The sequence below is a fragment of the Cetorhinus maximus genome, chromosome 3 (assembly GCF_964194155.1).
Source record: "Cetorhinus maximus chromosome 3, sCetMax3.hap1.1, whole genome shotgun sequence".
Lineage (NCBI taxonomy): Eukaryota > Metazoa > Chordata > Chondrichthyes > Lamniformes > Cetorhinidae > Cetorhinus > Cetorhinus maximus.
Genome location: NC_135881.1, coordinates 116,555,508 through 116,578,965, shown reverse-complemented (window position 1 = coordinate 116,578,965; position 23,458 = coordinate 116,555,508).

The following is a 23,458-nucleotide window of genomic DNA, read 5'->3' as shown; positions in this document are numbered from 1 at the left end:
GGAGTTGTCATCCCATCACAAGGCAGAGAACCACTCTTGACAGAGCTTCACAGTGCACATCCAGACACATCAAAGATGAAAATGCTTGTGTGAAGCTATATCTGGTGGCATTGACAGTGGCATTGAAAGCATGGTCAAGCAATGTCTCCAGTGTCAGCAACAACAGAAGTTGCCTGTTTCAGCTCCCCTGCATCTGTGGGAATGGCCTGGTCGACCCTGGGTTAGACTACATATTGATTATGTAGGACCATTCTTAGGTACTATGCTTTTGTTGATTGTTGATGCACATTCTAAATGGATGGATGTGTACAAATTCAGATCACCAACATCGAGTGCAACTATCAAGAAGTTGCGTCACTGTTTTAGCATACATAGCCTACCTGAAATCGTCATTTCTGATAATAGTACAACCTTTACCAGCACAGAGTTTCAGAAATTCATGAATTTGAATGGAACCAATCACAGTAAAACAGCCTCTTACCATCCCTCATCGAATGGTTTAGTTGAGAGAGCTGTACAAACTTTCAAGCCTGGCATGAAAAGGTTATCAGAAGGTACTCTAGAATCTCGACTTTTCTGGTTTCTTCTCAGTTATCATACAACACCACATTCATTTGAATTATTAATGAAACACTGCCTACATACACGGTTAAGCCTGGTGTTTCCAAATTTAGAGGGGAAGGTAGAGCGGAATCAGAATAATCAAAAATTGAATCATGATATACACAGCAAAGCTTGCACATTCAGCGTAGGTGACATGGTATTCGTGCAAAATTTTGGAAGTGGACCATGTTGGGTTCCTGGAACCATTGTCTCAGAGACTGGTTCATTATCTTTCCAAGTACAAGTGGAAGAAAGAATCATTTGTATGCACATAGATCATTTTCATGCTCAGAGACATTCCAACAACCAACTATTCCATTTGTGATTAACATGGAACTGACAATTCCTGAGGTGAGAGATCGACCTAGAATAGACATGCCCAATGTCTCTGTAGAGTTGCCATACCCATAACTGCCACTTTCTAATGATGTGTCTCATGCTGAAGTTCTAGATCCTGTCGATCCTGTTGAGGAACCTCAAGTGGTAGAGCTACACAGCTCTAGCCGTATAAGGAGAGCACCTCAGAAACTTGACCTTTAATTGCCTGAAGTTGTATATATGTATATGTTGTTGAATATTCAAATGTTACCCTGTAAATAAAACTTGTAAAAAAAAACCAAAGAGGGAGGAAATGTAGTAACTGAAGGTATAGTCTCTCTTTACTCTGAAGAAAAGTCATATGTACTTGAAATGTTAACTGTTTTTTTTCTTTCCACAGGTGCTGTTAGACCTGCTGAGTTTTTCCAGCATTTTCTGCTTTTGTATAGCCTTTCTTGCTGTCTATCAGGGATCATGTGATGGGGGTTCTGACAAATACCATGTCACATTTCCTTAGCAGTTCAGGAACTCCTCCTGTTTTCAGGTGAAATATCTCAGACCAGTCAAGCTTGATCTTTTGCAACCAGTCTCACCATTAAAGACTGGGTACTTCTCCTTTCACTATTAACACAGGCAGCTGGGCTGTCTGTTGCCTTTAAGATACTGGTACTGTGGTGATGCCCTTTATCTGAATAGATTCTCCAATGTATGTCTTTAATTTAGCAGCTGCCTGCTCCAGGTTTATTGGCTGTCTACTTTCAGTAAGGTATTTGAAAATGTGCTCTCCCACCACTGTAGTTGAGGCACCCATATCCACCTCCATTATCAATGGCTTCTCATTAACTTGGATTGTGGCAGTGATAGGTTTGGTTTTCACAACAGTTACATTATACAGGGAATAAATGTCGGCAGCTTCAGGTTCTGCTGTATTTTTTAGTTCAGTCTTGTTGGTTTGCTGCTTTACAGGCTGTTTCGACTTTGCTCTGCATTGCCTTACTTCGTGACCTTTCTTATGGCAGTAATGGTATTCTGCCTCCTTGAATTTACAGGTGTCTGGTCCATGCCTACCTCCACATCTATAACAACCTAATCTTGGAGTCGCTGCTGAAGTGTTTCTACTCGGCCTTTTCATGTTTCTAAAAGCAGATTTGCATTTCACTTCGATGCTGTGGGTCTGGTTTTCGCATCATGCCCGGCGGTAGATGTGCACCCCACATGAAGAACAGCGTCATGTTGTATGCGTTGCAACATCTGCAAGTCTCTCGCAGCACTTTCTGTGGCGAGGGAGATTTGCAGGCCGCGCTTAAAGTTGATGTCGACCTCGGTGAGTAAACGGCGCTGTATGGCATTGTCATGAACTCCACAAACTAATCGGCCCTGCAGCAAATCATTTATTGTGTCCCCGAAGTCGCAGTGTTCTGTCAGCTGCTTAAGGTTCGCTACACAGGTTGCAATGGACTGTCCCGGGGCCCTAACTCTGGAATTAAATTTAAAACGCTGCATTATTACGGATGGCCTCGGCTGGAAGTGCATTTTCATGAGGCCCACTAATTCATTGTAGAGGTTAGAATTAGGCTTGTTCGGGGCCATTAGGTTGCGAGTGAGATTGTATATCTTACTGCCACATACACTCCAAAGGATGGCTTTCTACTTTTCCCCTGCAGTAATTTTGTTCGCTATGACATACAATCCGAGGCAGCCAAGACTGGCTCCAGTCTTCTGTAGTCGCTTCTGCCAAAGAGCAGCATGACTGGTGAGTAGTCTTTTCTTTTTCTTAAGATTCTTAAGATTCAGTGTACTCATGGTAACAAGGTGAGGTGCAGCGTTGGAGCTATTTCACCCTCGTCATCAAGTGTAATGACTCAATGGAGTGGGCAGGGTTTCAACAAGAAACAGATCAACTTTATTACACAGTGCTTTTCAGGTGCTACATGTTCATCAGGACTCTTGTCAGGAAGCCCCACCCCCCAGATTGCCCAAGTTTATAGCTCATTGGTCGGAGCTGCCCAGAACATCACATGATCCCTGATAGACAGCAAGAGAGGCTATACCTTCAGTTACTGCAGGTTCAGACAGACAAGTGAAGATAAGCCTAGTGGTAGCTTCACTGCAATTATCTTGTGATAGGTGTAATTTCATCAAGGTCATCAAGATGTCACTGACACACTGCCTGTTTTAGCTGGGAGTTAATGAGTCAGTATCTTACAGTTCCATTCCATCCACTAGAGTGCAAGCAGGTAATGCAGCAGGATACGGACTTCTGTCCTTTGGCAGGTGACAGTTTTTTATATTATTTAATGGGACGCGGACCTCACTGGCAAGTCCAGCATTTGTTGCCCACTCCTAATTGCACTTGGTAGCAGTGAGCTGCCTTCTTCAACTGCTGCAGTCCATTTAGTCTAGGTACACCCACAGTTCTGTTAGGACAGGAGTTCCATGATTTTGTTCCAGTGACAGTGAAGGAACAATAATATAGTTCCAAGTCAGGATGGTGTGTGATTTGGAGGAGAACCTGCAGGTGGTGGTGTTGCCATTGGTCTGCAGCCCTTCTCCACCTAGGTGGTACAGGTTGCAGGTTTGGAATGTTCTGTTGAAGGTGACTTGGCGAGATGCTGCATTGCATCTTTATTAGCCGAGGCATAGAATACAAGAGCAGGGAGGTTATGCTGGAACTGTATAAAACGCTGGTTAGGCTACAACTGGAGTACTGTGTGTAGTTCTTTTTTTAAATTCATTTCAAGGGATGTGGGCTTCGCTGGATGGGCCAGCATTTATTGCCCATCCCTAATTGCCCTTGAGAAGGTGGTGTTGAGCTCCCTTCTTCAACCACTGCAGTCCATGTGGTGTAGGTACACCCATAATGCTGTTAGGAAGGGAGTTCCAGGATTTTGACCCAGCAACAGTGAAGGAACTGCAATATATTTCCAAGTCAGGATGGTGAGTGACTTGTAGGGGAAGTTCCAGGTGGTGGTGTTCCCATCTATCTGCTGCCTTGTCCTTCTAGATGGTAGTGGTCATGGGTTTCCAAGGTGCTGTTGAAGGAACCTTGGTGAATTCCTGCAGTGTATCTCGTAGATGCCACACACTGCTGCTACTGCGCATCAGTGATGGACAGAATGAATGTTTGTGGACCTGGTGCCAATCAAGCGTGCTGCTTTGTCCTGGACGGTGTTAAGCTTCTTGAGTGTTGTGGGAGCTGCACTCATCCAGGCAAGTGGGGAGTATTCCATCACACTCCTGACTTATGCCTTGTGGACAGGCTTTGGGGAGTCAGGAGGTGAATTACTCATTGCACGATTCCTAGTGATGCTCTTGTAGCTACAGTAGTTATATGGTTAGTCCAGTTCAGTTTCTGGTCAATGGTAAGCCCCAGGATGTTGATAGTGGGGGATTCAGTGATGGTAATGCCATTGAATATCTAGGGGTGATGGTTGGATTCTCTCTTGTTGGAGATGGTCATTGCCTAGCACATGTGTGGTGCAAATGTTACTTGCCACTTTGTCAGCCCAAGCCTGGATATTGTCCAGGTCTTGCTGCATTTGGACATGGACTGCTTCAGTATCTGAGGAGTCATGAATGGTGCTGAACATCATGCAATTAGCAGCGAACATCCCCATTCTTGACCTTATGATGGAAGGAAGGCCATTGATGAAGCAACTGAAGATGGTTGGGCCGAGGACACTACCCTGAGGAATTCCTGCAGTGATGTCCTGGAGCTGTTTTGACTGACCTCTAATATCCACAACCATCTTCCTTTGTACTAGGCATGACTCCAACCACGGAGAGTTTCCCCCCCTGATTCCCATTGACTCCAGTTTTACTAGAGTTCCTGGATGGCGCACTCTGTCAAATGCGGCCTTGATGTCAAGGGCAGTTACTCTCACCTCACCTTGGGAGTTCAGCTCTTCTGTCCATGTTTGAACCAAGGCTATAATGAGGTCAGGAGCTGAGTGGCCCTGGTGGAACCCAAACTGGGCATCTGTGACCAGGTCAGTGCTAAGCAAGTGCCACTTGATAGCACTGTTGATGATCCGTTCAATTATTTTACTGATGATGGAGAGTAGACTGATGGGGCAGTAAATGGCCAGGTTGGATTTGTCCTGCTTATTGCTCAAGTACAACTCTGCTGCTGCTGATGGCCCACAGCACCTCAGGGACGCCCAGTCTTGTGTTGCTATATCTGTTTGAAATCTATCCCGTTTAGCACAGTGGTAGTGCTGCACAACCCAATGGAGGGTATCCTCAATTTGAAGGCGGGACTTCGTCTCCACAATGACTGTGAGGCGGTCACTCCTACCGATACTGTCATGGACAGATGCATCTGCGGCAGGCAGTTTGGTGAGGTCAAGTATGTTTTTCCCTCTTCTTGGTTCCCTCACTGCCTACTGCAGGCCCAGCCTAGCAGCTACGTCCTTTAGGACTCAGCCAGCTCAGTCAGTAGTGATGCTACTGAGCCATTCCTGGTGATGGACATTGAAGTCCCCCACCCAGAGTACATTTTGCGCCTCAGTGCTTCCTCCAAGCGATGTTCAACATGGAGGAGCACTGATTCATCAGCTGAGGGAGGGTGGTAGATGGTAATCAGCAGAAAGTTTCCTTGCCCATGTTTGACCTGATGCCATGAGACTTCATGGGGTCAATGTTGAGAACTCCCAGGGCAACTCCCTCCTGTCTATATACCACTGTGCCACCACCTCTGCTGGGCCTGTCCTGCTGGTGGGACAGGACATATCCAGGGATGGTGGAATCTGGGACATTATCTGTAAGGTATGATTCCGTGAGGATGATTATGTCAGGCTGTTGCTTGACTAGTCTGTGAGACAGCTCTCCCAATTTTGGCACTAGCCCCCAGATGTTAGTAAGGAGGACTTTGCAGGGTCGACAGGGCTGAGATTGCCTTTGTCATTTCTAGTGCCTAGGTCGATACCAGGTGTTCCGTCCGGTTTCATTCCTTTCTTGTGACTTTGTAGGGGTAGCGGTTTGTTACAACTGAGTGGCTTGCTCGGCCATTTCAGAGGGCATTTTAAGAGTCAACCACATTGCTGTGGGTCTGGAGTCAAGTGTAGGCCAGACGAGGTAAGGACGACAAATTTCCTTCCCTAAAGGGCATCAGTGAAGTGAACCAGATGGGTTTTTACAACAATCGACAATGGTTTCATGGTCATCATCAGACTTTTAATTCCAGATTTTCATTGAATTCAAATTCCACCACCTGCAGTGGCAGGATTCACACCCAAATCCCCAGAGCATTACCCTGGGTCTCTGGATTACTGTTCCAGCAACAATACCACTACGCCATTGCCTCCTACATTAATGTCACCACATTATAGGAAGGATGTGATAGCACTGGAGAGGGTGCAGAGGAGATTTACCAGGATGCTTCCTGGGCTGGAGGGTCTCAGCTATGAGGAAAGATTGAATAGGCTGGCGTTGTTTTCCTTGGAGCAGCGAAGCTTGAGAGGGGACCTGATAGAGGTATATAAGCTTATGAGGGTCATAGATAGGATGGATAGGGAGGCACTTTTTCCATTAGTAGAGGGGGTCAATAACCAGCGGGCATAGATTTAAGGTAAGAGATAGAAGGCTAAGAGGGGAGGTGAGGAGAAATTATTTCACCCAGAGGGTGGTAAGAGCCTGGAAATCACTGCCTGAAAGCGTGGTTGAGTCAGAAACCCTCATAACATTTAAGAAGTATTTAGAATTTCGTTTGCATTGCCATAGCCTCTAGGGTTATGAGTGAAGTGCTGGAAAATGGGATTAGTGTAGTTAGATCTTTGTTGACTGGCACAGACATGATGGGCTGAATGGCCTCCTTCTGTGCTGTAAATGTCTATATGGTACAGACTGCTATCACTGTGCACCAATAATGGAAAGAGTGAATATTTAAGGCGGTGGATGAGGTGTTGACCAAACAGGCTTCTTGGTCCTGCATGGTGTCAAGCTTCTTGAGTGTTGTTGGAGAGTATTCCATCACACTCTTGACTTGTGTCTTATAGATAGCAGACAGGCTTTGGGGAGTCAGGAGGTGAGTTATTGCCACAGAATTCCCAGCCTCTGACCTGCTCTGCACAGTATTTATATGGCTGGTCGTGTTCAGTTTGTGGTCAATTTTAACTCCCAGGATGTTGATGGTGGAGGATTCTGCAATGGTAATGCCATTGAATGTCAAAGGGAGATGATTAGATTCTCTCTTGTTGAGGATGGTCATTGCCTCACAATTGTGTAGCATGAATGTTCCTTGCCACTCATCAGCCCAAGCCATTGCTGCATATGGACATGGACTGGTTCATTATCTGAGGAGTTGTGGATTGTATTGAACATTGTGCAATCTTTAACAAGCATCCCCACTTCTGACCTTATGATGAAAGGAAGGTCATTGATAAAGCAGCTGAAGATGGTTGAGCCGAGGACACTACCCCAAGAAACTGCCACAGCGACATCCTGGGGCTGAAATGATTGGCTTCCAACAACACAACCAGATTCCTTTGTGCTGGGTATGACTCCAACCATTGGAGAGTTTTCCTCCTGATTCCCATTGACTTCAAGTTCTTCTTTGTTACGTACCCACCTGAACAAGAAAGGATCAATGGGGATGTTGTGTTTTGACTATGGGTTGCTTTACCTGTGAACGGTTGCACATTTATCTGTCGGTAGGTGAGTCAATTACAATATACGGCAGATGCAGAGACCAATATGAAATGAAGCACATACTATTTATTTACACAAACAACAGAGAACTAACATGATATGAGCTTCTCCAGCCAGACGCTACTCTAGACTAACTATATGGTAGCCTGCGCTACACAGCTATTGGGTCTTGCACTCAATCTGCCCATAGTCTCTTAAAGGTGTATTACACCCCCCTTTACTTGAAAGCACATTTTAACTATTTACACAAATGAACTTTACAAATTTAGTCTCTCTGGAGGCTTTTTCAAATGTGTCGACTGTCGTAGTTCTACGACTTCGGATAGTTTATCTGAGGCCTCCCTGTCAGAAGTTATCTGTCCACTAGACTCCCCAGTAGGAACCTGGAGGTTTGCCTGTTCAGCTCTCTCAGGCTCAATGGGTCCTACAGGTAGTTCCAAAGAAACAGGAGTTCATTCTACCTGTGGTGTAGAATCCAAAGGGAACGTTTTCACACTCTTTCGGGCCTCATCGCATGCACTCCTGCTGCCTCTCCTCTCCTCTCCTAATTCAACAGTATGAAGGGCAATTGTCAGGCAGGTTCTGAGAATTAGGATGCTGGGCAAGGCTAAATGCAACACAAGATGATCAGCCTCCTTTCATGTGAAAAAAAAATTGGAGGCCTTGTCAGTAATTTTGCTTTCTCTTTCTATGTCTTCTTTTGATGGGTTTTCTTCCTGGCAGCGCTGACTTTCATTTCAGCTTCTTCAACTTCCCTACTGGCCAGACTAGGCTCAGGTGTAAGCTCAATTTGAATGAACTCAGTGGTTCAGTCTTCCAGCATTTCTTCATCTGTCAGCTCCTTTGAAAACTTAGGGGTCTCTATTTTTAAGGCTTCTTGGCTTCCACGTAGGTGGTTCTTCATTTCTTCCATTTCATTTTTATATTTGTTAGTTGTTTCCTGAAGAATTACGTATTGTTGTGCTTTCTCGGCTAATTGACTCTCCATCTCGGCCAGAAATGCATAATTCTTTCTGTTCTTCCTCATACCTTTTTAATGGTACAAATTGGAATCTGAGGGAATCTTGCAATATGCGAAAGTCCTTCAGCAGATTTTCTTTTTCTTTTTGGAGCTTACTGACTTCAACTTGAACTTTGTCCTGAAGCATCAGCTCTATGAGTTCCTTTTGTTGAGTCTTTACATGCTCCTTTTTCCAACATTCTCTGCTTCTGATTGAGATCTCAGTAATCTCTCAAGATTGATCTCTCTTAACCAGTTTCTTCCGAGGAGACTCAGTCCTCTGTCTACTATGGGCAGATTTGCAGACTGGCTTTTTTATTGTACTGGAGCCTTGCATATTCCTTTCACTCATATGTTTTCGCCAGTATTTGTCTTTAGTCTGGCATCTCAGTTTTCTAGCTTTAGTGAGTGGCCTCATTCATTTTGATACTTAAATGTATGTTCACCTATGACTGTCATGGATGCGCCTATATCTACCTCCATTCGAAGGGGTTTTCAGTTGATTTCTACTGTCACGTAGATTGGTCCTGTTTTACCCATTTTTAAATTGTGCAGGGAGTAAGTATCTGACTCTGCTTCTTCTGGCTCTTCCATTATATAAATTTCACCTCTGCTTTTTTCTTTGAACATTGGCCTCAATTTTTCTTTAAAATATCGCATAATGTGCCCATTGCGATGACAGTAGAAGCACTCGGTTCTTTTAAATTGTTATTCATTTGTAGGCTGTCTGGTTCCAACTCTGCTATTATAAATGTGGCTTTTATCCATTAAGCCATTCCTTTTTGCTGGTCTGTTAATGGCGGCTGTTTCCTACCTTTCTGCGGAGCCCTGCGCTTCCGCACCATTTCTAGCCGGTGCCTCCATCCTGACATGAAGAACTGCATCATTTTTTGCTCCCTTTATTTCTCCTGAGTCCCAGAATGCGCTTTCCATTGCGAGTGCCAACTCCATGGCTTAACTGAAACACAAATTTGTCTCAGACAGCAACTTTTTTTGAATGACATCTTTGTTAACCCCACACACTAATCAGTCTCTTAACATGCCATTAATTGACGTCCCGAACTCACAGTGCTCTGTCAGTTGTTTTAAAGCTGCTATATTGCAAGCGACTGTCTCTCCAGGGGTGCGACACCTCGAATTGAATTTAAAATGCTGCATTGTTACTCAGGGTTTCAGTTGGAAACGGTCTTTCACTAGATTCACCAACTCATTAAAGCTCTTGGAATCTGGGGTGTTGGGTGCCGATAGACTACGAATTAGACCGTATGTTTTACTGCCGCATATTGACAAGAGGATCACCCGCCTCTTCTCCTCCCCCAAAATGTCGTTGGCCAAAAAGAAAAATGCGAGACGTTCAATATAACATGACCAGTCAATGCGGTCTGATCAAACAGTTCGATGCGGCCAACTTGTGACATATTGGAGGGCGATGACTTCGATGACTACAGTGAAGGTTTACAATTGTAATGTACTTACAATCGGCCTGCAGGCACGGTTACTTCAGTACAGTTGAGTTTTTGCGGCTTTCCTTGGTGCGACTGGTGGTGTTTTGCCTCATCGCCAGTTATGTTTTGACTATGGGTCACTTTAGTTGCGAACCGGTTGCACGCTTATCTGTCGGCAGGCAAATCGATTACAATATACGGCAGACGCAGAGACCAATATGAAATGAAGCACATTCTATTTATGTACACAAACAACAGAACATTAACATGATGTGAGCTTCTCTAGTCTAACTTTTACATGGCCGCCCATGCTACACAGCTATTGGGTCTTGCAGTCACGTGGTCAATCTGCTTACAGTATCTTAAAGGTGTATTACACCTCAGATTACCACAGGGACAGACATCAACATTCTAAAAGAGACTAGCAAAAGCAGGTCCAATGTAACTATGAGCTACTGTATACATAAGTATAATGCCAAGGTCCTTTTGGCAATTGCATACATTAGAGTTGCACACAGGACTCCTTTACTGTGAGATTGCATGGAAGGAATGATCCAATGTAAATTTACCAAGATATCTTCAAGTGTACAGTAAGTCCAATTTCAGATATGATGCTGAGGATCTCTGTAATCTGCCCTGTCAAGCATATTAGACTTTATTTTGGTGGCATGGCATTGTGATTACATGCTCTTTTGCTCCTTAAATTATTTTTCCATAAAGTATTCTTGGCCATTGATTCTTTTCTGATAATCTTGTGCAGTTTAACAAAATCTGAACAATTTGTTGACATTGTTGCTTATGATTATAAATTGTCATTTTTGATGTTGGGATGGAACTGTTTTTAGGAGACCACCTTGATATTCGGTGAAATATTTCAAATAAATGGATGCTCAGAGTGGGATAAATATGGCCATTCATGTCTCCTGTATTTTATGTTGCAGTTTTACTGCCAGCAGCATACAATTTCATGTTTATTTGCATTTGTTACAAGTAATTCTGTGATTTAATAATCCAAGCAGGAAGGCCACACCCAAAGGGAGACCAGATTACAGATAACTTTGATTTCCTGAACCTACAGCCTCTATAAGCATAGCTCCCTGTTGGAGTGCAGTAATGAAATTAACCCTTATGTGTAAAGAGTTTGGTTAGTGCAGTGGAACTAATTAATGACAGTAACTTAAATGGAAGATAATTTGACTTCCCATTGAATCAATAGGTAAATGTACCATGTGGTATGATCCTGAGCCATGAAGACCAGAATAATTTCCTGTTCAGTATTTGGCCCATGCTTAGTTAATTGATTTTAGCTGACCACCAGTTGATCAGCTAGAATTGACCTCAATGCTCCTTGGCTAAAGAGGTGGAAAATCAGTCAGACCCTATGCCCCTTAAAGTTATTCAGTGACTTTTTCTGAGCTCCTGTTTATTGGCAACAACTCAGTATAGGATTGGGGCTGGTTGTGATGCTCCTCACAGCTTGTACATGAAGAATGACTCTTGGATAAGTTTCAGATGGCTTCCAGTATCCAAAAAAACTGTACAGCTCAACATCTTCAGGATAGAAGGGGACACACTAGAGACAAGGCATTGAAATTTTTCCCAAAGTCCTTTTTAGCATCAACTCAGTGAGTGTGGCATGGACAAACTCATCACTGGTAAAATATCAGTGGCAGTAGGAGTGGTTATTAATTGGCCGCTTATAGGCCTCAAGGCCCAAGGGTGGATAGACTGCCCAGCTCCTTCCCTGCCATTGTTAAAACACCAGCAGAGGCAGGTATTTTTTTATTAGTTCATGGGATGTGGGCATCACTGGCTAGGCCAACATTTATTGCCCATCCCTAATTGCCCTTGTTCAGGGCACATTTTTAAGACTCAACCACATTTCAGTGGGTCTGGAGTCACATTTAGGCCACACCAGGTGTGGACAGCAGATTTTCTTCCCTAAAGGGCATTTTTATGACAATTGACATAGCTTTTAGTCCCAGATATTTATTGAATTCAAATTCCACCATCTGCTATGGTGGGATTTGAACTCAGATCCTCAGAACATTACCCTGGATCTCTGGATTACCAATCCCATGACAATACCACTACACCACCACCTCCCCAAAAATTTGGGTACACAATGGACACAGCCCTGCTGCCATGGTACCCAATTTTATGGCTCCTCTGCCTTCCAACCCACTCTCAGGGTGGGTGGGGGGTGGGGGTTTAAAATTCCACCCATTGTTCAGTTAACAAAATGTGCACAGATCAGCAGTACAACAAGTTCTCCAAACTTAATCTATCATCGCATATTCCGGAAACAGGAGCATGCAACATGTTTCTCTCAAGTTCTTCTGACTCACATTACAAAATGTCACTCCCACGTAACACATCCCTAATAGGAAACTGAAGAGTTGTTTTTAGCTATTCATTGATCTCATGAAACCCACTACAAGTTGAGGAAGCTTTTATGACATTTTTTCATGTCTTGACAAACCACTGGAATACTGGAAGACTGCCGTCATTTTCTGAATACATCAGCCAGTTATTGATCCCACAGAGTATAGTTCATCTTTTGAAGTGCCTTTGCTTCATGTCATAACATTGCTATAGGAGCAGACCTGTTCAGACAGAGGTTTTTACATTTTTACAGTTTAAATAATTTCCAGACCATCCCACTTTATAGCTGTTAAATTTTCATTCCAGTATTCAGTCCATTGCTTCAAATATTAACCTTTTTATGTCTTAACTGAGGAAAACTGAGTTTTAATTTGATACATTTTAAATATTTGCCAATATTCAAGGCAAAAGAGGAGATCATTCAGACACTTGAAGGGTTTAAAATTGATAAGGAGGAGGCATTGGAGAGGCTGAATGAGCTTTGAACTGATAAGACACCAGGACCAGATGGGGTGCATCCAAGGACACAGAGGGAAGTGACAGTGCAAATTGCAAAGGCACTGTTTTTGGACTAGTGGAGTTCTCTATGGGGTTGGTGTTGGGATCCTTGCTCTTGTGAAAGCATTGTGAACTGTGAGGAGAATAGTGTAGAACTTCAAAAGGCCATAATTTTCCAACCTCCCTTAGACTCAGGGGTGATGCCTGAGGACTGAAGAATTTCAAATATTACACCCTTGTTCAAAAAAACGGTGTAAAGGTAAGCCCAGAAAATACAGGCCAGGCAATTTAACCTCGATGGTGGGGAAGTTTCTAGAAATGATAACTCAGGACAAAATTAATAATCACTTGGATAAACGCGGGTTTATAAGGAAAGCCAGAACAGGTTTTTATAAGGGCAAATCACTAGCTGAAGTTTTTTGATGAGGTAACAGAGAGGGGTGATGAGGGTAATGCTGCAGAAGGCATTTAATAAAGTGCAGCACAAGAGACTTGTGAGCAAAGTTATAGCTCATGTAATAAAAGGGACATTAGCTTCATGGAAATAAATTGGACATGAGTGACAGGAAACAGGGAGTAGTGGTTATTGGATGTTTTTCAGACTAGAGGAAGGTTTATAGTGGAGTTCCCCAGGGGTTGGTGTTGCTCTTCCTGATATATATTAAAGACCTAGACCATGGTGTACAGTGCACAATTTCAAAATTTGTGGATGATAGGAAACTTGAAAGCATTGTGAACTGTGAGGAGGATAGTGTAGAACTTTAAAAGGACATAGATTGGTGGAATGGGTGCACAAGTGGCAGGTGAAATTTTAGGTACAGAAGTGTGAAGTGGTTCATTTTGGTAGGAAGAATATGGAGAGACAATAAAACATACAGGGTACAATTCTAAAAAGGATGCAGGAGCATATGGACCTGGGTGTATATATGCATGAATCATTGAAGGTGGCAGGACAGATTGAGAGCATGTTTAATAAAGCATACAGTATCCTAGGCTTTATTAATAAGGGCATAGAGTACCAAAACAAGGAAATTATGTTAGGCTTATATAGAACACTGGTTCAGCCTCAACTGGAGTATTGCATTCAGTTCTGAACGCCACACTTCAGGAAAGATGTGAAGGCAATAGAGAGGGTGGAGAAAAGATTCACAAGCATGGTCCCAGGGATGAGGAACTTCAGTTGCGTAGATAGATTGGAGACGTTGGAGACTGTTTGCCTTGGAGAAGAGAAAGTTAAGAGGAGATTTAATAGAAGTATTCAAAATCATGAGGGGTCTGGACAGAGAAGATAGGGAAAAACTGTTCTCAATGGTGGAAGAATTGAGAACAAGAGGGCACAGATATAAAGTTATAGGCAAAAGAAGTAATGGAGACATGAGGAATGACTTTTACATGCACTGAGTGGTTAGGATCTGGAGTGTACTGCCTGGGAGTGTGATGGAGGCAGGTTCAATCGAGGCATCAAAGAGGGAATTGGATTGTTATCTGAGAAAGAAGAATGTGCAGTGCTACAGGGAAAAGGCAGGGGAGTGACACTAGGTAAATTGCTCATTCGGTGAGCCAGTGCAGACACGGTGGGCTGAACGGACTCCTTCTGTGCTGTCACAATTCTGTGATTTGTGCAGATGTATGACATTATAACAGTAGTGTACATGGGAGGTATGTATGTATCTTACATTTGTGTTGTGCTACTTATTCAGCAGTAGGTACTTGTTTTATGGACTTGTCTCCGCAGCTCAACCCCAATCCCAGTCCCCAGAAGTGAATGGCCAAGTAAAATGCCATTCAATTCATTAGTAAGTCACAGAGCAAGAATTTTTCAGGCAGTGGAGTACATAAAAGCATCATTATCAGTATATATTTACATTTTCTTACTTTGTATTAACACAGAACTAAAATATGATATTCTTTCATAATTCATTGGTGTGTCAAACAATATTTGATGCCCAGAAGACAGCAAATTGTTTAATCACTCCTCAAGCAACAACATTTCTCAATCTTTTAGTTTCCAATGCCAGCTTCACCAGAGATTCAATGGGCCATATTTTGCCGTCCCTCAACAGAACTAAATGGCAGCCAGGGCAGGAAAAGAAAATGGCAGCCAGGACGTGGATCCAGGAGTCCTGCTCCCATTTCCAGCACTGTGCATTTTCAGCAGTGTGGGAAAGGGGGGGTGGGTTGGAAACCCCATATGCTGCTTAAAGGCAATAGTGGCGCTGTCGTACTGAATGCTGAAACTGAAGTTCTGAGATTTTCAAGAGGGTGGATGAGATGTTGAAGGCCTCCTAAATCATGACAGTGAAGGCAGATGGCCAAACAGAAGTGTGGAAAGGTTTTGGAAAGTTTGAAACTCAGCATAGCTTTGCATTAAAATGAGCAGGAAAGCCCTAGGGCAGAATCTTCAGCTCGGCGAGCGGGGACGGGGCCTGCTCACCGAGGGGTAAAATGATGCGCGGTGACATCGGTCGTGCATCCCGACGTCACCGTGCGTCATTCAGATTTTCAGTTCGGCGGGTACGCACCTGAGTCGGCTGCGTGCCCGCCGAACTGTTAAAGGCCTATTAAGGCCAGTTAACTATCAATTAAAACAATAAACCGAACTGCCTGTCCAACCGTAAGATTGGCGGGCAGACGAAAAGCCCAGGCTGCCTTCGCATTTTTCATGGAACCTTGTCCACGGGTGGGATGAGGTTTCACGAAGGTTTTTAAAAGTTTGAAAAAGTTTTAATAAAATTAATAGACATGTGACAGTTTCACATGAGGGGACATGTCTTAAAAATTTTTTTTTTCCCTTTATTAAATTTTTTGGAACTTAAACTAATCTCCCTGAGGCAGCTCTGAGGCGAAAGAGCGCAGGCCCTGACTCAGGCAACTCCCCCTGCCCGCTTAGCACTTCTGGGTGCACATCACACTGGGCGGGCCTTAATTGGCCTGCCCACGTAAAATGGCAGCACCCAGCCAATTGCAGGCGGCGATCGGCTGCGGACACGCCCACGCTCATTCCCGCCCAACCCCTCTGACGGGGAGAAAATTCTCCTAGGGAAGGGACTGGAGTTGCACAAGGGAGGGGGACTGGGGGAAAGGCAGGAGCATCACAGATGCCTCTTCGCATGGGTCATTAACTCATCAGCTTCTCAACAGATGCAGCTTTCCAAGCGCAGAGGGCAATGAGTTTTTCCACAATTGCTGGATCCCCCCAGGTCCAGGATGTGATTGACTGCATACATGTGGCCACCAAGGCACCCACGGACATACCTAACAGGTTTATAAACAGTAAGGCTTACCATTCCATCACTTTAGGCTGGTGTGCGACCACAGAAAGAACTTTCTGCACGTCTGTGCATGTTTTCCAGGCAGCTGCCACAACGCATTTATACTGAGAGTCAAGCCTGCTTCAGCTCTTCCACCGTACCTCCCAGGTACGTGGTTTGATTCTGCGCAAAAAGGGTTACCCTCTAAGATGATGGCTCCTAACGATCCTGTAAAATCCACAAAACTGAGCCCCAGTGCCATTGCAACGTGAGCCAACTGCACACCAGGACCCTAAGATGAGGTTTCACTGACTTGACCACCCTGGTGAATGCTTATGATACATGCCAGGGTGGCAGTGTGTTGCATGCTGCACAACAAGGCACAGCAAAGAGGAGTGATGCTTGAGGAGGCAGGGTATGAGGAAGACCCCATATTATCAGAGGAGGAGGAGCAGGATGAGGGAGAAAAAAGGTCAGGGACTCAGAGGAAGAGGACTTGTAGGGTGGACCGTAGGCACATGACTGTAGCCATGCCTGGGGAATGGGTGAGGTATCCATGCAGATGCAGCAATGGTTCAGCTGAGGGTCCTGAGTAGTTGAACACAGAAGACATGCCTGCTACTACACCAATCAACCATGCCAACATTCTCCACATTCTAATGCAATGTTGCGCCCTTGGACATCTCTCCGTCCTCCAGATATCTGAGGGATTCTTTGGCTGGTGGAGAAGGACACAGACTGCCATAACCTAGAGGAGGTACAAGAAAAGCTCATGAGAGGTAGGCGTGGAGATCTTGAAAGTTGCACAACAATATGACATTCCACATCACCCAGTGCTCGGCATGCTGTCAGACTTGGAATTCAGAAGACATACAGTGCCACTCACACAGCTTCCCTCACCCTCACCCCCTCCATGACCATTCCTCCAAACACCACCACCATACCTTGCATGAGCTTCTTCCACAGCCATGTGCACCTGGAATGGTGGATTTGCCATCACCAACAAGCTCTTGCAAGGAGACCATGGCAATGTCCCTAATGCAGCAGTGGCATCCCACCTCTGGTCCATGCCATCTTGTGGGCGTTGTGCACTCTTTTCTCTGCAAGAGGGAGGGGGAGATAAGAGGGCGGAGTGCAGCATGCAGAAAGGCAGCTCCTTCACATGATTTGAAACATCATATATTCAGCAGCTGCAGAGCACCTATGCACTGGGGACTGCATCATTGTCCTTGACAAACACTCCTCCAAGGTTGAAGCAAAGCAATTGCCCTGTTTGCTCCATCTGCTACGCATGTTGCCATCTGCAAGCCAACAGACAACAATGGGTACCTGAAGGTCTCACTTACCTTTCCAGATGCAGCAGGTCATGAAACCTCTGTCTTAGCTGATGCCATGTCCAGTGGTGCTCCCCCAAGGTGCTCACCACCTCCCCCTATTTTCTCCCATGTTCACTTTGTAAGGGTCCAGGACTGCCTGCAGCATTGGAGTAGATAAAATACATGTGTCAGTATATGTGTTCAACTTTTGTGGTGTGCATATTAACTTGACATGATGACAGGGGCTGGTGATTTGTGGTTTCAAGACCAGTGATGGGTTTGCTGTGTGTAGGATTGGTAACCTCACTGCTCTTGAGTGAATGGTGTTTTCTTTATTTTTTCATGGGAGGTGAGCATTGATGGTATTCCCAGAATTTTTTGCCCATCCATAATTGCCCTTGAATTGATTGGCTTGCTAGGCATGCATTGATACTACGCAGTAAGGTTCTTGCAGGCCAGGTCTCCTTGAGGGGCACACTTGCACAGGGATGTTGTGAGGCTATGAGCAGCCAGGGGAGTGCTTAATGGCTGCTCTCCTTTGATGTTGTTGGGATAGGGATACTCTGAGGGCTGCAGTGTTGAGGCTGCCTTTGGGGAGCCTGAGAGAGTGCAACCTCTTGCCGGGGAGTGTAGAGACATGTTGGGTTTGCAGTCCATCAGAGCTGTTTATCTAAGGTAGCAGAACAAGAGCTCAGGGAACCCACAATGAGCTGGGAGTTTACTTCATTCTGGGCCAACAATAACGGGGACATCAAGCTATTGGCCAGCACTGATATCAACATTGATGTTTAGTACTTTCAGTTTGAAGTTCAGCCAGCACTTCCATATTGACATCACAAGTTCAAGTCAAGCCCTGAAACTCTTGCCTTCTTGTGGTGGAGGCAGACATTTTATCGGGCCCACACCGGGATTGGCCAGCCTCTGCTTACACCTGGTTCAATGATTTTTTTTTTTGCGTGGTTGAAGAATTAGTTATTGCCATGTTCAATTTGTTTACCCCGCCATGCTGAAGCAGGAGGCAGCAGGCCCGATTCCACAAAGACCCTGTCTCCCCCAAATGAAAATCCCATCAACAGTTGGGAGGCAGGATCGTGAGGTCAGGAAATTTTCTGACTCCTGATTCCTGCCTCCAACATGAAAATCTGGCTTGTGAACGGTAACCTAACCAATTTCGGATGCATTTTGTTATAGTTCCCAACTGTGCCGAATATAGAAACACTAACCCATGACCTCAATATTCACATTTCGTGTATGCATATGTACTTATCATTTTTTTTATGTTAGCTGGTAAAATAATAAGATGAAAAACAGAGAATGCTAGTGTTCTTTTGATTATCATCTGTATATATTACTTCCTTATGTTCCTGCTGATTGATTATCTGTTAAGATCGTATATGGAAATGCCAGATGTCTGCACCCTGGAAACACCAGTATGGAAAGTTGTGATGTCATTATTGTCAGTTCAACCAATTGGGATAGGAGCCATAGGCTAGCAGGAAAAAGGCATGCCCAACAATTAATGAACAGCTCCAATAGGACAGGTCACAGCAAAAGGCAAGCAGCATCTGACTGCCTCAGGATGAACGGTCTGGAGTTGTGCAAGTCAACATTCTCAGCAATCACTCTAGACAAAATCCTAGAAGCTACATTAAAGTGTGCTGTAGAACCATAGAAAGGTTACGGTGCAGAAAGAAGCCATTCAGCCCGTCGTGTCTGCGCTGGCCAAAAAGAGAAAAAAGAAACTAGCCACTCATTTTAATCCCACTTTCCAGCACCTGGTCCGTAGCCTTGCAGCTTACAGCACTTCAGATGCAGATCCAGGTACCTTTTAAATGAGTTAAGAATTTCAGCCTCAGCCACCAGTTTAGGCAGTGAATTCCAGATGCCCACCACCCTCTGGGTGAAAAAGCTTTTCCTTTTGTCCCCTCATATCCTTACACCAATCACCTTAAATCTATGCTCCCTGGTAATTGACCCCTCAGCTAGGGGAAACAAGTCTTTCCTTTCTACCCTATCTAGGCTCCTCATAATTTTGTACACCTCAATTAGGTCACCCCTTAGCCTCCTCTGTTCTAAGGAAAACAACCCTAGCCTATTCAATCTCTCCTCAAAGCTGCAACTTTCAAGCCCTGGCAACATTCTTGTAAATCTCGTCTACACTCTCTCCAGAGCAATTATGTCCTTCCTTTAATGTGGTGACCAGAACTGTATACGAAATTCCAGCTGTGGCCTAACTAGTGTTTTATACAGTTCCATCATTACATCCCTGCTTTTGTATTCAATACCTTGTCCAATAAAGGAAAGCATTCCATATGCTTTCTTTACTACCTTATCCACCTGTCCTGCCACCTTCAGGGACCTGTGGATATGAGCTCCAAGGTCCCTCACTTCCTCAACTCCTCTCAATAACTTCCCATTTATTGGGTATTCCCTTGCTTTGTTTTCCCTCCCCAAATGCATCACCTCACACTTTTCCAAATTGAATTTCATTTTCCACTTCTCTGCTCACTCAACCAAACCATTGATATCATTCTGGAGTCAACAGCTATCCTCTTCACTAACAACTACACAGCCAATTTGTGTGTCATCTGCAAATTTCCCAATCATGCCTCCAAAATTTAAGTCCAAATCATTAACATATACAACAAACAGCAGAGGCCACAACACTGAGCCCTGTGAAACATCACTGGAAACCATTTTCCATTCGCAAAAACATCCATTGACCATTACTCTTTGTTTCCTGTCACTGAGGCAATTTTGGATCCAGTCTGCCACCTCCCCCTGTATCCCATGAGATATCACTTTCCTGACCAGTCTGCCAAGTGAGACCTTGTCAAATGCCTTACTGAAATCCATGTAGACAATATCCACTACACCACCCTCATCAATCCTCCTTGTTGCTTCCTCAAAAAATATCTATTGTCAGTAAGACAGAATCTTCTCCTAACAAAACCATGCTGACTATCCCTGATCAATCTGCACCTTTCTAAGTTAGAGTTAATCCTGTCTCTCAGAATTGTTTCCAATAATTTGCCCATCAACGAAGTCAGACTGACCGGCCTAAAATTTTCTGGCCTATCCCTCGCGCTCTTTTTAAATAATGGTACAACTGTGTTTGATCAATTCATGCCAGAATTCCAAACTTTGGGGAAAGAGAGATTGTAAAGTTTTGCTATGAATGGTGGTGGAATATGGTGGTAAAGTAATACATGTGAAGTACATTTACTTGTATTCCTACAAAAGATTAATGCAATCTTACTACTACTATCTTACTTATTACTAAAAAGACATCACCATAGTCACAAGTGCAGCTAGTCATGATTTCTATTGGACTACACTGTTGTAAGTCATAACGTGTTTTGTGGTCTCTTTGAAGGTGAACAGAATTGGGGAAGATGGTCTAAACCTTTCCTTTCCAAAAATGGGCCTACATTATGAGCATCGACTATTTTACAATTTTAACTTTAACCTCAGATATTGGTTGCACACAGGCAGTGGGGAGGGTCTATGACTAACCAGCATGTCTAGTTATAAAAAAACTTTTGAAAAAACTACAACCCTGAACACCTATGAATATAGCTGTTAGCTTGTGTGCAAAACTATCAATTCCAGCTACTTCCACTGATAATGATTATTCTTGCATGACTCATTCTTTCCAGTTAGAATGTGTAATTGGTTAACCTGCCTTCCATGAAATGATTTCTGCCCAGTAGAAGCCTCTACCTAAAGATAAGCCAAGTAGCTTGGGAAGAGGTTTAAATAATTTTTAAAATAATGTTTCTATTTGTAGTACAAATAGTGTAATGAATGATTTTGTAATACACACTAAATAATTTTTGACAGGAGCTGATTACTATTGTTCATTCCTGAATCTTAAGTTATTCAGGCAGTTGAAATTTCTGTCACTTCACATCATGAATTAAACATAGGGCTGAATTTTCTGTTTGGCGAGGGGGCTGGAGCGGGAGCAGGTGGGCGCGGACTCGATTGCCGCCCGTGATTGGGTCTGTGCCGCCATTTTACGTGGACGGGCCAATTAAGGCCCGCCCAGCGTAATGCGCAACTCCCGAGGATAGCGGAAGTGGGCGGGCGGCATTGGACCCAGCGGCCTGTTTATCTGAAGCGCTGGCAGCCTTTGCAAGGCTTCTCACAATGACAAGTGGAAAAGCTCACCAGAGGGCTTCTGGTGAGCAGGCCAGTCCGGAGGGTAGGCCAGCAGAGATCACACAGGCAAGTTTCAAAAACTTTCATAAATAAATACTTGACTGTGCACACTCGCAACCCCAGTGAACTCTCTTATCCCGCCCGTGGGTGAGGTTAATACAAATGTGTCCTACCCGCCTGCCCATTGCGCCTGTACGCTGACCCGAAGTTTCACGGGCGCTGAGAAATCAGCATCGATTGGCGCCTCAAGGGCCTTAAGTGGCCCGTTAATTAATGGCGGGTGCGCATCGGGCATCATCGCATGCCTGCCCAGTGAAATATCACGATGGCGCATGGTGACTCCGGGATACTCGCCCGACGTCACCACGCATCATTTTATGTGCGAATGTGCAGGTCCCGCCCACGCACGCCAAAGGGAAAATTCTGCCCATGAGCTCAGATGTCATAAGCTGAGTTCAATGAGGGAATCTATCATTAAGTTGTGTGGTAATTTCTCTTTGTAAGCATGTATGTTGTTATTTATTGGTTCAATGATTTTTGTGTGTGTGGTTGAAGAATTGGTCAGTGTCATGTTCAATTTGTTACACAGATAAGACATTACTTAAGTGGTAGCTGTTAAAGCCCCTCTATATATTCAGCCAAAGCCTATGGCATTAATACAGCTTTCAAGAACCACTTTGTACTGAATCCACTATTGTAATACTTTATACCTTGAGAATGAGGATGCAGCATGGGTTTTCTTATCCTTGTAGAGTAATGCTGATAATTATTGACTTTAGAATTAATGATTAACATTTTCAAGATGTAATATATAATGAAAAAGTGTCTTATTTAGTAAGTGCTGTTTTAAGTTAATTTTAACAATTGCTCGATTTAGTTAAACATATTTTTAATGATATTCAATTTTCCAAGTACATGCTAACAGCTGACAGTGCACCCATGGGGCAGAATTTTACTGGCCCAATGGAGACTGGAATGGAGGATGGGTCCTTTAAAATGGCATGGGCCAGCATCAGGATGGCCCCCTGATGTCTTACTGCTGCTGACCAATTCAACCAGGATCAGTGGCTGACAGATCAGCAGCTAACAGGTAATTAGCTCTTATACCTGACAATTGTTAGATATTGCCTCAATGTGGACATTTAGTGCCTGGTGTTGCTCCATGCATGTGTCTATCACTGGCCTCACATTTCATGGGTGCCTTTTATTTCATGCTGAGCTTCCATTTTCCAACTGTAAATGCCACTCACCTCTCCAGACCATGGCAGGTCATTAAATCTCTTCTTGCACTGGCTCTAGGTTCTTACAACCACCCCTCAGCTGCTCACTATCTCTCCTACCTCCAGCTTTGCCTTCTTGTGAGACTTGCTGGCCTCATCCCCCCATTTTCTGGAAACAGGACTGTCTCCTTTCTCTCACTATTTGCACAAACACCCTATTGTGGAGTGACCCTTCCTTGTTCTGATGCCATTTCTCCATTGCTTTCTTTGCTGGTCATTGTCACATTGTTGTTTGTGGGAATTTGCTGTGTACAAATTGGTTGCCGCATTTCTGACTTTACAACAATGACTACACTTCTAAAGTACTTCATTGCACTTTCAGGTCATGAAAATGGTCATGAAAAGCGCCATAACAATGTAAGTTTATCTTTCTTTTTGGTATCTATGAGGATCAAGCACTCAGCACTTCTGGCCAAAGATGGTTGCAAATATTTGAGCCTTGTCTTTTGTATAAGATGCTGGATTCTACGTTCACTGAGGCTGGAGGTGTTTGTGGAGCTTCATCCTCTGGTTAGTTGTTTAATTTCCAACACCATTCACGACTGGACTG